At 33.4% G+C, this 13,858-nt stretch overlaps 2 long non-coding RNA genes across 2 annotated transcripts; one reads left to right on the plus strand and one right to left on the minus strand.

Annotated features, from left to right (window-relative positions):
- Positions 1–3,018: 3,018 nt before the first annotated feature.
- Positions 3,019–4,089, minus strand: LOC145189601 (uncharacterized). Its single transcript, XR_016453779.1, has 3 exons — positions 4,030–4,089; positions 3,768–3,944; positions 3,019–3,379 (listed from the first exon to the last, which is right to left on the minus strand). It is a non-coding gene; the product is annotated as an uncharacterized LOC145189601 (long non-coding RNA).
- Positions 4,090–6,663: 2,574 nt separating this feature from the next.
- On the plus strand, positions 6,664–7,734 carry LOC149887102 (uncharacterized). Its single transcript, XR_016453774.1, has 3 exons — positions 6,664–6,723; positions 6,809–6,985; positions 7,374–7,734. It is a non-coding gene; the product is annotated as an uncharacterized LOC149887102 (long non-coding RNA).
- The last annotated feature ends 6,124 nt before the right edge of the window (positions 7,735–13,858 follow it).

Genomic DNA, 13,858 nt, shown 5'->3' on the forward strand with positions numbered 1-13,858 from the left:
AATCTTCTGATGCGGCATAAAACACTAACTTAATCGGAATTTTGGAAGATAGTGTCTGAAGCTCCTCAACTGAAAAAGATTAGTATAAAACTTATCTCCGTTTTTGGTTCAGCATACACATGTGAATCCTTCTTTTCCACTTGGAAATTTGTCGAGACAAAGTATCGTGCAAATCTAAACAGTGAGCATTTGTCCGAGTTACATAGACCAGCTACTGCAAGCTTAAAGCCAGATTTTAAGAAACTTACCAGTAAAGTCCAGAATCTTAGTGCCTGATTGGAAAATTCGTAGCTGCTGTAATTGTTACTTTTTAAAAAAGCTTATGATATGCATCATATGCTTCTTTAAACAATTCTATGGCTGTTTTTCTAGTGTGAGCAAAAGGGGATCAGATTGTTGTTTAGATTGATTGAAATGTATTTTTTTAAAACACTCAAGATAACTTGAAATTGCAAACAAGCTTACATTTAAAGAAAAGTTTTTGCCTTTAAAAAAAGTTTTTTTTTAACTTTTTTTTAAAATTTTTCTTTAGATATAAAAGCTATTGGTAAACACAAATTTTGTACACGGAAAGTTTTTAGAAAAAGTTCTTTAGATAAATTTATTTTATTTTCATAAAAATCTAAATTTCAATTTACAGAGAATTTTACAACGCTTATTTCGCCACCAGTTGCTAAATTTTTTTTGTTAGGCAAAATATCTTTAAAAAAGATCGAATAAAATTTTTCTGAGCGAAATATTTAAGGCGGCTCTTCCGCTCACGTTAGTATTTGAATGCGGCTCTCGTGCCAAAAAGTCTGACTTGCGCTGAGCGAAACTGTTGTTTAATGATTCGATTCGAATGAACGAAATCCCCCTTCGCTTCAATGACAGCTTCGATTCGAGACCTAAACCGTCTGAAGGCGCGTATGAGATGGTCCTATGTTGCCCGTTACTTTCAGAGAACCCTTGGTGTTGTTGGGATGTTTATTAACATCTCCCTCAACGACGCCCCACACAACAATCCGACGAACTCTGGTCTGAAGATTTTGGGGGCCAAAAGTTTGGAATAATGTGGTCATAAAAATGGACCGCCAAATATTCTTCAGTGATTTAAGACTTACATGACCAGTCTTGTTGAAAAATGTAGGGCCTTCCGTTTCTTACTCTACCGATTGATGGCTTAACAACAGTGCCCAAAGCTTCAATGTAAGCAGCAGGATTGAATGTTAGTTCTTCTTCAAAGAAGTTTTGTGGCATCACATGTCCTTCGTTACTAACAACCCCCGAAACCATAACAGATGCAGGAATTTTTGTGTGCATGACTCTTGAAACTTCGGAAGGGTCAGCACACAGCCATTTGTCATTTCTTCTGTTCACCTTTTGATCTTGGTCAAAGCTTTTTTTTCGTCTGAAGAAAAGCAAAGCATGTTTTTCTCATCGAGATGTTTCAGTTTGTTTAACAGCTATTTGGATCTTATCAAACGATTCTCTTTGGTGGTCGCTTTCAAAGTTCTACCAACTAAGTCTGCTAAGTTTTCTTCTTTTTTGTATCCAAGAAAGCTTTTTGTTTTAAACAATTCTTTATCATTTAAAAGAGAGAGAATTTAGGATCCATCAAAAATACCTGGCTTTTTTTTTTTTTTTTTTTTTTTTCTCTATTGATAAACCTGGCAATGCCTTTTGTTTTAATTTATTCTGGCAGCGCGAGGCAAAAAGCCGCCTTCGGTTTAGCACCCGCCGCTAATTAGGAAGCAGAAAGCACTGGGGGCGGTCTCCAAATAACCTTGCCAAAAAACATCTTATGACAACGGCTGCCAGTGGCTTTCGCCTCCCGAGTTATTGCAGCTCCAAAACATTCTGGCAGCAGCTGCCAGAACGGTAGCTGCTACCGCCATTCAGGGGGCGGAAGCAACTGGAGGTGGAAGATAGAACATTCTGATTCCATACTGGTATTAGTTACTACACATAACACCTTGAGGTTAAATAAAGATTTATTTTTCATGTTATTAAAGGTTTGTTTGAAAAAAAAACTTTTTTTATGACTGTAAAAAATTTATGCCATGGTAATCTTTATCAAATGTGGACAGAGTTTTGCCTCTCTCACATCATATTGTTTAGTTTTTAAGTATAACACCGGTGTAACCCAATCATATATATTAAGTAGATGTCTAACTCACGCTTCTGCAGTGAAGCAAACATTTTGCCAGCCAGGTTTGTTTCGCCAGCCTGAAATAACGCAATGATAAATAAAAGCAAAACAAAAATGAATTATTGTCAGTTTAAATTAAACGGCTACCGGCATTAAGAACTTTAAAAACTTGCTTCACTTTTTCTTAAGGAACTTTTGTGAAGTTAGACATCTAGTTAATACATATAATTGGTGTAACCCTTAAAACTAAACAATATGGTATATAGCAGGTGTCAACGTTGTTTATGTTATTGGTATTTGCAAAGTATTGCACAACAAAAGTACGACGCAAGTAGAGAATTAAGCATGACTCTTCATTTTACACAACCTCCTGAACGGGACTGTATAAATGAAAAGCTGTTTTTCTAGTTCTCGTTCTTTCCGTATTTCTTATAATCACCCACCACTAGCCACGATGATTGAACTCCTCTAATTTAAGAGGGGTTTTAACGGCCCTGACAACCATTTCGCCGGTGATAGCTTGACACTACGAATAGCATTTTCAAAATAGGTAAAATGGATTCGAAAAAAAAAAATAGTGCTTCGTTTTTAGCTGCGGATTTTGTTAGAGATTTATCTAATAAAAACAAAATAAAGACAAGAACAGTGGCAAGTTGATTGGTAAAAATGGTTGTTTATCAGAAATGCTTTCTATTTTATAAGTGAACTACGTTTGAAAGTGACAGAATCTAAAAGTAATATCAGATTAAATTTGCTAATGAGGTTGGCTTTTTTGTGTGTTCGACGCAAACCAATGTTCAACGCGTATCTTGAATGTTAAAAATAAAACGAAACACTTTTGTTCAAATCCAAACAAATGATGCAATATAAACATTACATCCAGCTAACCTCTCGGTGGAAAGTGTTTCAAAAGTCTTGTTTTGAGATTTCATTAAAACATAGCTTTGTCTAAGCTTGCGAGAAAGAAAACAAGCTAACGTTTTCAGCAAGTTGTTACTTTGAAGCGCGAAGCACCGACTACCATCAAGAAACACTGCAAAGTTCAAACATTTAAGTTCAAACATTTAAGTTCAAAAAAAAACTGCAAAGTTCAAACATTTAAAAGTTTCTTTCTAAAAAACAAACAGAACATTTATCTGTTAAACTTCGATAAATGATAAACATCCGTGTTTTTTACAATCATATCTATCTTCCCGCGAAACGTCTTCGACCATAACGGCTACTTCTTTTTCGTTCTGCTCCTTTATCCTTAAAAAAAAAACAAACAGTGATTTCAAAAACTTTTCTTTTTAACGCAAGAAAAAAAATGAAATGACAACCATTTAAACAATCATATTAAAGCCTTTTTCTTTCAATGCAAAACTGTTTAACTCTTTCCCTACCACAAGCCGCTGACAGCGGCTTTTGTTTTTTAATGTGTATTCAACTTTTATATATTTAAAAAGATCTTTTCTTTGGCTTTCTTTATATAAGTATAGTTTGTTATGGTTTCAAACAGATTTATTACTTGAATTTCTATTAGTTTTGAATAATATGTGATCTTAAACTTTTTTTTTAAATTAAATCGGTCAAAGCGAAAAGTTTTTTAAAAAAAACTGCGGTAGTGAAAGAGTTAATCTTTAAAAACCTAACTTACAACGATCATTTTCCACGACCGCCTCCTCGATGACCTTCTCTATGACCGCCCCCTCTATGACCACCTCATCTATGTCCACCTTCTCTATGACCACCTCCTCTGTGACCGCCTCCTCTGTGATCTCCATTTCTAGGATCACTCATCTTGTTCATAGCTTTGTAACCGCCGTCTTCAAATCTAAAACAATCGTCGTTTTCAAAAAGTCGAATGCAACTTAAATGAATTAACATCGTTTCTACAAATAGATTAATCTGAAACTTACGACTCTCTTTTTCGATAATTCATTAACAACTCTTCATCTTTCTAGATTGAAAAAAAAAGTAAACAGAAGTCTATCTCGTTTGAACTTTATTCGCCAACAGGTATTTCTTTTTTTTTAAAAAAAAAAAAAAACAAAAAAAAAACACACACGCATACAAAGAAAACAACAACAACAAAAATGAAACATAATTATTAGGCAAAGCGAAGAATGAAAAGTTTTTCTACAAACACGCGCTAAATGCACATAAAGTCGTCAACAAAAGCATCGAGATAAACAAATATACTTCAGTTGAGTCTTTTTTATATCCGACATCATAGTCTCTCTCTTCGTATCTAAAACAATTATCGCTTGCAGTTTACTGACATTAAGAGTTTCGCGTCTTGTAACAAACACAAATAAAATCTCGAACAACCCAGTCAACTTTCATCGGTTTTGAAGCGCACGTAGCAACGAGAATAGATACTTAAATTCTGCCTCGAGATTTTTCTTTACACGCCGATTCGGAGCAGCTTCCTGAAGCTAAAGGAAAAACGAATAAACATTCAGAATGTCTGGTTAGAGGGTATATGAACTTTCTCAAATGACAAAATGAAAACACTCACAAAGAATTGAGCAGAAATCACAAGCAGAATCAACACGCTAACTCGACCCATCTTTATCACGTCTTTTTGAAAATAAAAACAAGCGAACTTTTCATCCTTTTTATACCGTGTGAAACTTTCGCAATTGTCCCCTAAAATAGCACAGAACAACGTTTAAAATATTATGAACATTCCGCGATTGAATAAACCTTTCGATTTGCGTGAATAGATTAAGTTTGATTGCTAACCATTTCTGGTTATAACCGTAAAACTGACGTTAAACGTGTTGCTTCTGTTGTAATTATTGCTTAAGAAAACTTCCAAAGTGATGTCGTCGCTAAATGCGACAGTTTTACCAAAAGCCTCCCACGACTGTTAATGTGCGAAAGTGTAAGCTTTACTTAACGTATTTAATTGACCAGTTTTCATTTCACCGCGCATGTAGTAACAAATAAAAGTTATATATATATATAAAACTTTGGGTCGCTTAAACACAGAAACCTGCCCTCTGTTACAGACTAATCTTTATGTTACTAGGTGCACTTCTAGGATTCTTAATGTTACAGTTTTTGTTGACTAGTGTTGCAGTTTCAAGTAATGCACAATGTATGACGGATAATTTATTTAGAAGTTAAAAGAAAAAGGTGATCTTATATTGATTCCTAACAGTTATTGCGCATGCGTCTTAAGGTTAAGCAAAAATAAAACACGTTTTACCTTTAAGTTAAAACTCGTTTTAAAGTGAAAACTCAGCGAAGGAAGATGTTCATTTTGCGAGTCAAGGTAAAAAGTTTCAATATAAAAAGTTAAAAAAAAGGTATTCTATTTATTTAACTGATATTTATATCAAACTTGTAACTAAACTGAAATTAAAAGGAAATACTTGCATTTGTATGATGGAAAAAAGGAAGCATTTTAATTTAGGAGGTTATTGATAATTTTGGTCTCTCGGTTAGAGCCAGCCATATTAAACATGTAAAAGCCACCCATAATAAACTTAAAGACATTAAAAAGAAAAATAAAGTTATGAGAGTGCAAACACAATTGTTTCAGTGGGTGAACATTAGCCTCTTAATCACCACTTGATACAAAGGAGAAAAATTCCTTTTATTAAATAGATGCTTTCACAACGAGTTTGGCCCAGCGGCTCCTTTCTTTTCGATGATTAAAAAAGTTCATCAAAATTTGCTAAGTAACAAAACATTTATTCGTAAGCATCCTTAAGCAATAATTACAACAGAAGCAACACGTTTAACGTCAGTTTTACGGTTATAACCAGAAATGGTTAGCAATCAAACTTAATCTATTCACGCAAATCGAAAGGTTTATTCAATCGCGGAATGTTCATAATATTTTAAACGTTGTTCTGTGCTATTTTAGGGGACAATTGCGAAAGTTTCACACGGTATAAAAAGGATGAAAAGTTCGCTTGTTTTTATTTTCAAAAAGACGTGATAAAGATGGGTCGAGTTAGCGTGTTGATTCTGCTTGTGATTTCTGCTCAATTCTTTGTGAGTGTTTTCATTTTGTCATTTGAGAAAGTTCATATACCCTCTAACCAGACATTCTGAATGTTTATTCGTTTTTCCTTTAGCTTCAGGAAGCTGCTCCGAATCGGCGTGTAAAGAAAAATCTCGAGGCAGAATTTAAGTATCTATTCTCGTTGCTACGTGCGCTTCAAAACCGATGAAAGTTGACTGGGTTGTTCGAGATTTTATTTGTGTTTGTTACAAGACGCGAAACTCTTAATGTCAGTAAACTGCAAGCGATAATTGTTTTAGATACGAAGAGAGAGACTATGATGTCGGATATAAAAAAGACTCAACTGAAGTATATTTGTTTATCTCGATGCTTTTGTTGACGACTTTATGTGCATTTAGCGCGTGTTTGTAGAAAAACTTTTCATTCTTCGCTTTGCCTAATAATTATGTTTCATTTTTGTTGTTGTTGTTTTCTTTGTATGCGTGTGTGTTTTTTTTTTGTTTTTTTTTTTTTTTAAAAAAAAAGAAATACCTGTTGGCGAATAAAGTTCAAACGAGATAGACTTCTGTTTACTTTTTTTTTCAATCTAGAAAGATGAAGAGTTGTTAATGAATTATCGAAAAAGAGAGTCGTAAGTTTCAGATTAATCTATTTGTAGAAACGATGTTAATTCATTTAAGTTGCATTCGACTTTTTGAAAACGACGATTGTTTTAGATTTGAAGACGGCGGTTACAAAGCTATGAACAAGATGAGTGATCCTAGAAATGGAGATCACAGAGGAGGCGGTCACAGAGGAGGTGGTCATAGAGAAGGTGGACATAGATGAGGTGGTCATAGAGGGGGCGGTCATAGAGAAGGTCATCGAGGAGGCGGTCGTGGAAAATGATCGTTGTAAGTTAGGTTTTTAAAGATTAACTCTTTCACTACCGCAGTTTTTTTTAAAAAACTTTTCGCTTTGACCGATTTAATTTAAAAAAAAAGTTTAAGATCACATATTATTCAAAACTAATAGAAATTCAAGTAATAAATCTGTTTGAAACCATAACAAACTATACTTATATAAAGAAAGCCAAAGAAAAGATCTTTTTAAATATATAAAAGTTGAATACACATTAAAAAACAAAAGCCGCTGTCAGCGGCTTGTGGTAGGGAAAGAGTTAAACAGTTTTGCATTGAAAGAAAAAGGCTTTAATATGATTGTTTAAATGGTTGTCATTTCATTTTTTTTCTTGCGTTAAAAAGAAAAGTTTTTGAAATCACTGTTTGTTTTTTTTTTAAGGATAAAGGAGCAGAACGAAAAAGAAGTAGCCGTTATGGTCGAAGACGTTTCGCGGGAAGATAGATATGATTGTAAAAAACACGGATGTTTATCATTTATCGAAGTTTAACAGATAAATGTTCTGTTTGTTTTTTAGAAAGAAACTTTTAAATGTTTGAACTTTGCAGTTTTTTTTTGAACTTAAATGTTTGAACTTAAATGTTTGAACTTTGCAGTGTTTCTTGATGGTAGTCGGTGCTTCGCGCTTCAAAGTAACAACTTGCTGAAAACGTTAGCTTGTTTTCTTTCTCGCAAGCTTAGACAAAGCTATGTTTTAATGAAATCTCAAAACAAGACTTTTGAAACACTTTCCACCGAGAGGTTAGCTGGATGTAATGTTTATATTGCATCATTTGTTTGGATTTGAACAAAAGTGTTTCGTTTTATTTTTAACATTCAAGATACGCGTTGAACATTGGTTTGCGTCGAACACACAAAAAAGCCAACCTCATTAGCAAATTTAATCTGATATTACTTTTAGATTCTGTCACTTTCAAACGTAGTTCACTTATAAAATAGAAAGCATTTCTGATAAACAACCATTTTTACCAATCAACTTGCCACTGTTCTTGTCTTTATTTTGTTTTTATTAGATAAATCTCTAACAAAATCCGCAGCTAAAAACGAAGCACTATTTTTTTTTTTCGAATCCATTTTACCTATTTTGAAAATGCTATTCGTAGTGTCAAGCTATCACCGGCGAAATGGTTGTCAGGGCCGTTAAAACCCCTCTTAAATTAGAGGAGTTCAATCATCGTGGCTAGTGGTGGGTGATTATAAGAAATACGGAAAGAACGAGAACTAGAAAAACAGCTTTTCATTTATACAGTCCCGTTCAGGAGGTTGTGTAAAATGAAGAGTCATGCTTAATTCTCTACTTGCGTCGTACTTTTGTTGTGCAATACTTTGCAAATACCAATAACATAAACAACGTTGACACCTGCTATATACCATATTGTTTAGTTTTAAGGGTTACACCAATTATATGTATTAACTAGATGTCTAACTTCACAAAAGTTCCTTAAGAAAAAGTGAAGCAAGTTTTTAAAGTTCTTAATGCCGGTAGCCGTTTAATTTAAACTGACAATAATTCATTTTTGTTTTGCTTTTATTTATCATTGCGTTATTTCAGGCTGGCGAAACAAACCTGGCTGGCAAAATGTTTGCTTCACTGCAGAAGCGTGAGTTAGACATCTACTTAATATATATGATTGGGTTACACCGGTGTTATACTTAAAAACTAAACAATATGATGTGAGAGAGGCAAAACTCTGTCCACATTTGATAAAGATTACCATGGCATAAATTTTTTACAGTCATAAAAAAAGTTTTTTTTTCAAACAAACCTTTAATAACATGAAAAATAAATCTTTATTTAACCTCAAGGTGTTATGTGTAGTAACTAATACCAGTATGGAATCAGAATGTTCTATCTTCCACCTCCAGTTGCTTCCGCCCCCTGAATGGCGGTAGCAGCTACCGTTCTGGCAGCTGCTGCCAGAATGTTTTGGAGCTGCAATAACTCGGGAGGCGAAAGCCACTGGCAGCCGTTGTCATAAGATGTTTTTTGGCAAGGTTATTTGGAGACCGCCCCCAGTGCTTTCTGCTTCCTAATTAGCGGCGGGTGCTAAACCGAAGGCGGCTTTTTGCCTCGCGCTGCCAGAATAAATTAAAACAAAAGGCATTGCCAGGTTTATCAATAGAGAAAAAAAAAAAAAAAAAAAAAAAAGCCAGGTATTTTTGATGGATCCTAAATTCTCTCTCTTTTAAATGATAAAGAATTGTTTAAAACAAAAAGCTTTCTTGGATACAAAAAAGAAGAAAACTTAGCAGACTTAGTTGGTAGAACTTTGAAAGCGACCACCAAAGAGAATCGTTTGATAAGATCCAAATAGCTGTTAAACAAACTGAAACATCTCGATGAGAAAAACATGCTTTGCTTTTCTTCAGACGAAAAAAAAGCTTTGACCAAGATCAAAAGGTGAACAGAAGAAATGACAAATGGCTGTGTGCTGACCCTTCCGAAGTTTCAAGAGTCATGCACACAAAAATTCCTGCATCTGTTATGGTTTCGGGGGTTGTTAGTAACGAAGGACATGTGATGCCACAAAACTTCTTTGAAGAAGAACTAACATTCAATCCTGCTGCTTACATTGAAGCTTTGGGCACTGTTGTTAAGCCATCAATCGGTAGAGTAAGAAACGGAAGGCCCTACATTTTTCAACAAGACTGGTCATGTAAGTCTTAAATCACTGAAGAATATTTGGCGGTCCATTTTTATGACCACATTATTCCAAACTTTTGGCCCCCAAAATCTTCAGACCAGAGTTCGTCGGATTGTTGTGTGGGGCGTCGTTGAGGGAGATGTTAATAAACATCCCAACAACACCAAGGGTTCTCTGAAAGTAACGGGCAACATAGGACCATCTCATACGCGCCTTCAGACGGTTTAGGTCTCGAATCGAAGCTGTCATTGAAGCGAAGGGGGATTTCGTTCATTCGAATCGAATCATTAAACAACAGTTTCGCTCAGCGCAAGTCAGACTTTTTGGCACGAGAGCCGCATTCAAATACTAACGTGAGCGGAAGAGCCGCCTTAAATATTTCGCTCAGAAAAATTTTATTCGATCTTTTTTAAAGATATTTTGCCTAACAAAAAAAATTTAGCAACTGGTGGCGAAATAAGCGTTGTAAAATTCTCTGTAAATTGAAATTTAGATTTTTATGAAAATAAAATAAATTTATCTAAAGAACTTTTTCTAAAAACTTTCCGTGTACAAAATTTGTGTTTACCAATAGCTTTTATATCTAAAGAAAAATTTTAAAAAAAAGTTAAAAAAAAACTTTTTTTAAAGGCAAAAACTTTTCTTTAAATGTAAGCTTGTTTGCAATTTCAAGTTATCTTGAGTGTTTTAAAAAAATACATTTCAATCAATCTAAACAACAATCTGATCCCCTTTTGCTCACACTAGAAAAACAGCCATAGAATTGTTTAAAGAAGCATATGATGCATATCATAAGCTTTTTTAAAAAGTAACAATTACAGCAGCTACGAATTTTCCAATCAGGCACTAAGATTCTGGACTTTACTGGTAAGTTTCTTAAAATCTGGCTTTAAGCTTGCAGTAGCTGGTCTATGTAACTCGGACAAATGCTCACTGTTTAGATTTGCACGATACTTTGTCTCGACAAATTTCCAAGTGGAAAAGAAGGATTCACATGTGTATGCTGAACCAAAAACGGAGATAAGTTTTATACTAATCTTTTTCAGTTGAGGAGCTTCAGACACTATCTTCCAAAATTCCGATTAAGTTAGTGTTTTATGCCGCATCAGAAGATTTTGATTTTTTTGAAGATCTAATAGTTCCGTTTCAAACTGAGATACTTCTTCAGCCATGTTTGAGAAAATTGAACAAACTTTACTACAAAATATCGATTAAAATGGATTCATTACTGGATAAGAAATAATCTTCTTCCTTTGAAGAAAATGATGAAAGGTTTTTTTTTAAAGTTAGATCTCTTTGAAAAAGGATGTTTTTTTTGTTTGAGAACTAAAATTAGTCTGGTTAAGTTCAGATCTTTTTTTCTTTTTTTTTTTGAAGAGACAAATTTTAGACTTTGTAAATGCTGTATTATATCAGTCCAAAACAAAAGATCCTGCAAAAAATTCATATCATAAAGCATTTCAACTGCCCAAGATTTATCATGAAATCCGAAAAAATGTCTTTAATTTCTCCATAAAATAAAGAATTTTCTTCCCATTTCAGAATCGCATGAAACTTTATTTTCTAAAGCGGGCGTAACCAACTTATTTGAGTCGCAAACTATTTTAGACTGGTTTTAGGTTAAAGTAAGAACAAAATCAGTTGAAGTACCCACAACAATTTCCTCATAGTCTGAATTAGTTTCGATAACTTTTTTTCTGTTCCCTGAAAAGAGAAATTTAACCTTTGTTAATATTGCATCATATTAGTCAAAAACAAAAGATCTTCTAAAAACTTTACACCGTAAAGGTTTCAAACGCGATTTTCTTTTTAGTCAAATAAAATTTAATTGGTTCTAATTCTGTCGTTTTCTGGTTAAACAAATTTATTAATACTTTTTTCACAGTTGTTACATCTGATGTTACATATAAAAAATATTGACACTTAAGGTTTTTCTTGATCATCTGTTCATTCATCTAGAGCTAAAATACTAAATGTTTCATAGTTTTTCGATTCATTTAACAATTGCTGTTTAATATCAGCACTTATCTCAGATATTTTTTTTTCAGTTGAATGTCAAGAAATAGGAATTTGAGAAATTAATCTCCGAATTTTGCTATCTTTAGGATCTAAAACTGAGAGGACATCTAAAATCATTTTACTTTACAAATTCTCTGTCAGTGTAAGGAAGCTTTACTCTTGCAATGTTCCATGGTATTACAAAGCCTACTTCTGTTGTCATATTTGATTTTTTACTGAACGATGAAGTATTTAATTGATTTTTAATCCGTGTTTTCAGTAATTCAAATTATTTTTCGGTGATTTGAATTTGATTGATATTGCTTAGGAAAACTTACATCTTTAGTTTCATAGTGGCGTTTAATACTTGCTGACTTGTTATGAGAAAGTTCTGTAATGAAATTTACACATATTGGTTTTAGTTTCTTTTTCAATAAATGCAACTTTTTCTGTCCAATCTCCAGGAAATTCACGTGGTATTTCAAATTGTAGAAATTTTTTAAGAATAAATTTTATTGATAATTGAAGTATCAGTTATGATATTTACGAAAAACAATATCTGCCAAATGGCCTCATGCACTCCACACACGTTCTCCTCATGCAGCTCCACACACTTCCACTCTTTTCTTAAAATTTTTAATAGCATTTAGACATAATTGACACTCTATCCCACCAATGACATGAATAATTTCATCCATATGTTCAGAAAACAACTAGGCTTTTAACGTAACCTCAAAGAAAATAAACCAATGGTGATAAATCATATGATTTTGGTGGCCAATTAACAACCCCATTTCTACTGATAACAAATCCAGGAAATTTGGTATGCAACTCGCGAGGTTAGAATTATTTTGTTCTATCTCCAAGTTTAAACGTTGGGAGAAAGTTTTTGATTTTTTTCTTAAAGTAAAAATTATTTAAAATTTTAGCCTTAATTTTTAAAGATATAATAACTTATGCTTTAAATGATTTATGTTTAAACAAATTATTTAGAAAAAAAACTTGTAAAATAGAGCTCATTTCAGAAGTAATCATTACTTACTAAAATTAATAACTCATTTTCTCCAAACTTTTAAAATAGGAGATAGAACAAAATAATTCTAACCTCGCGAACTGGGTGATTGTTTGATTAGCAAAATGTAGCGCCGTCCTGTTGAAATAAAATGTTCTCTAAATCAATATGCATTATTTTCAGGTCACAAAAATTTGGTCATCATCCGATGATATCAATCACCATTTACAATAACAGCTTCACCAGCAGCTTTTTCAAAGAAGAAAAGTCCAATTACACCACCTGACCATTATGCACACCAAATAGTGATTCGTTTAGGATGTATAGGTTTCTCGTGAATATTTCATGAATTTTTCTCACCTCAATATGGTAATTTTGTTTACTAACATATCGACTATGTTCAAAACCTCATCAGAAAACATGATTTTGTGAGAAATGATTTTGTGGTTGTTCATTGATGAGATTGATAAATTGAACGAGGTTTTAAATGATCTTAATGACTTACGCTCCTGTGTTATTTGAACCTAATAAGGCTTCAGAGCAAAATCTTTGTGTAAAATACGCCATGTTGTTGATACACTGAGTCCAACTTATTGTGAACGTCACCTAATGGACGTCATCTAATGAACGTCATCTAATGGACACTTCAGGGACTTCAGCAAAACCCTCACGAACCAAATCAATATTTTCTTGCGAACGACAGCTACAACTGTATTCTTTAGTTTTTTGACCTTCCACCGAACCGGTCTCTTGAAAATTTTTAACACTTCGACAAATGTTGCTTTGAGATGGACGATAATAGATAAACCATAAATTTCACGCAATTTTTTAAGAACAGTTTTCACAGAACGCTGATCTTCATAGAATAATTCACGAACTTGAACGCGTTGTTGTATTGTGTACGAAGTCATTTTTATAAATTTTACACATCACACTTCTTAAATGTAAAAATACCCAAACGAATTCAGTGCGCAATCAAAATTTTATTAATTCTTAAAAAACCCGCACAATTTGAAACACCATTTACTTTTCTCGTCATCAATTTTACTATTGTCGCGAAGTCAATTATTGTTAGTATTTGGTTTATCCATTTGGATACAATAAAAGTTTTGCGATAAAGTGAAGTTAAAACGAAAAGATCCGCAATATATCGATAGAAAAAGAATCTGTATAAATGTCATCTCAACACAAAATGAAATCTACAACAAATG

The sequence above is a fragment of the Hydra viridissima genome, unplaced genomic scaffold (genome assembly GCF_058129835.1).
Source record: "Hydra viridissima isolate aposymbiotic clone 2 unplaced genomic scaffold, HvirCarnegie_v1 scaffold_6, whole genome shotgun sequence".
Classification (NCBI taxonomy): Eukaryota; Metazoa; Cnidaria; class Hydrozoa; order Anthoathecata; family Hydridae; genus Hydra; species Hydra viridissima.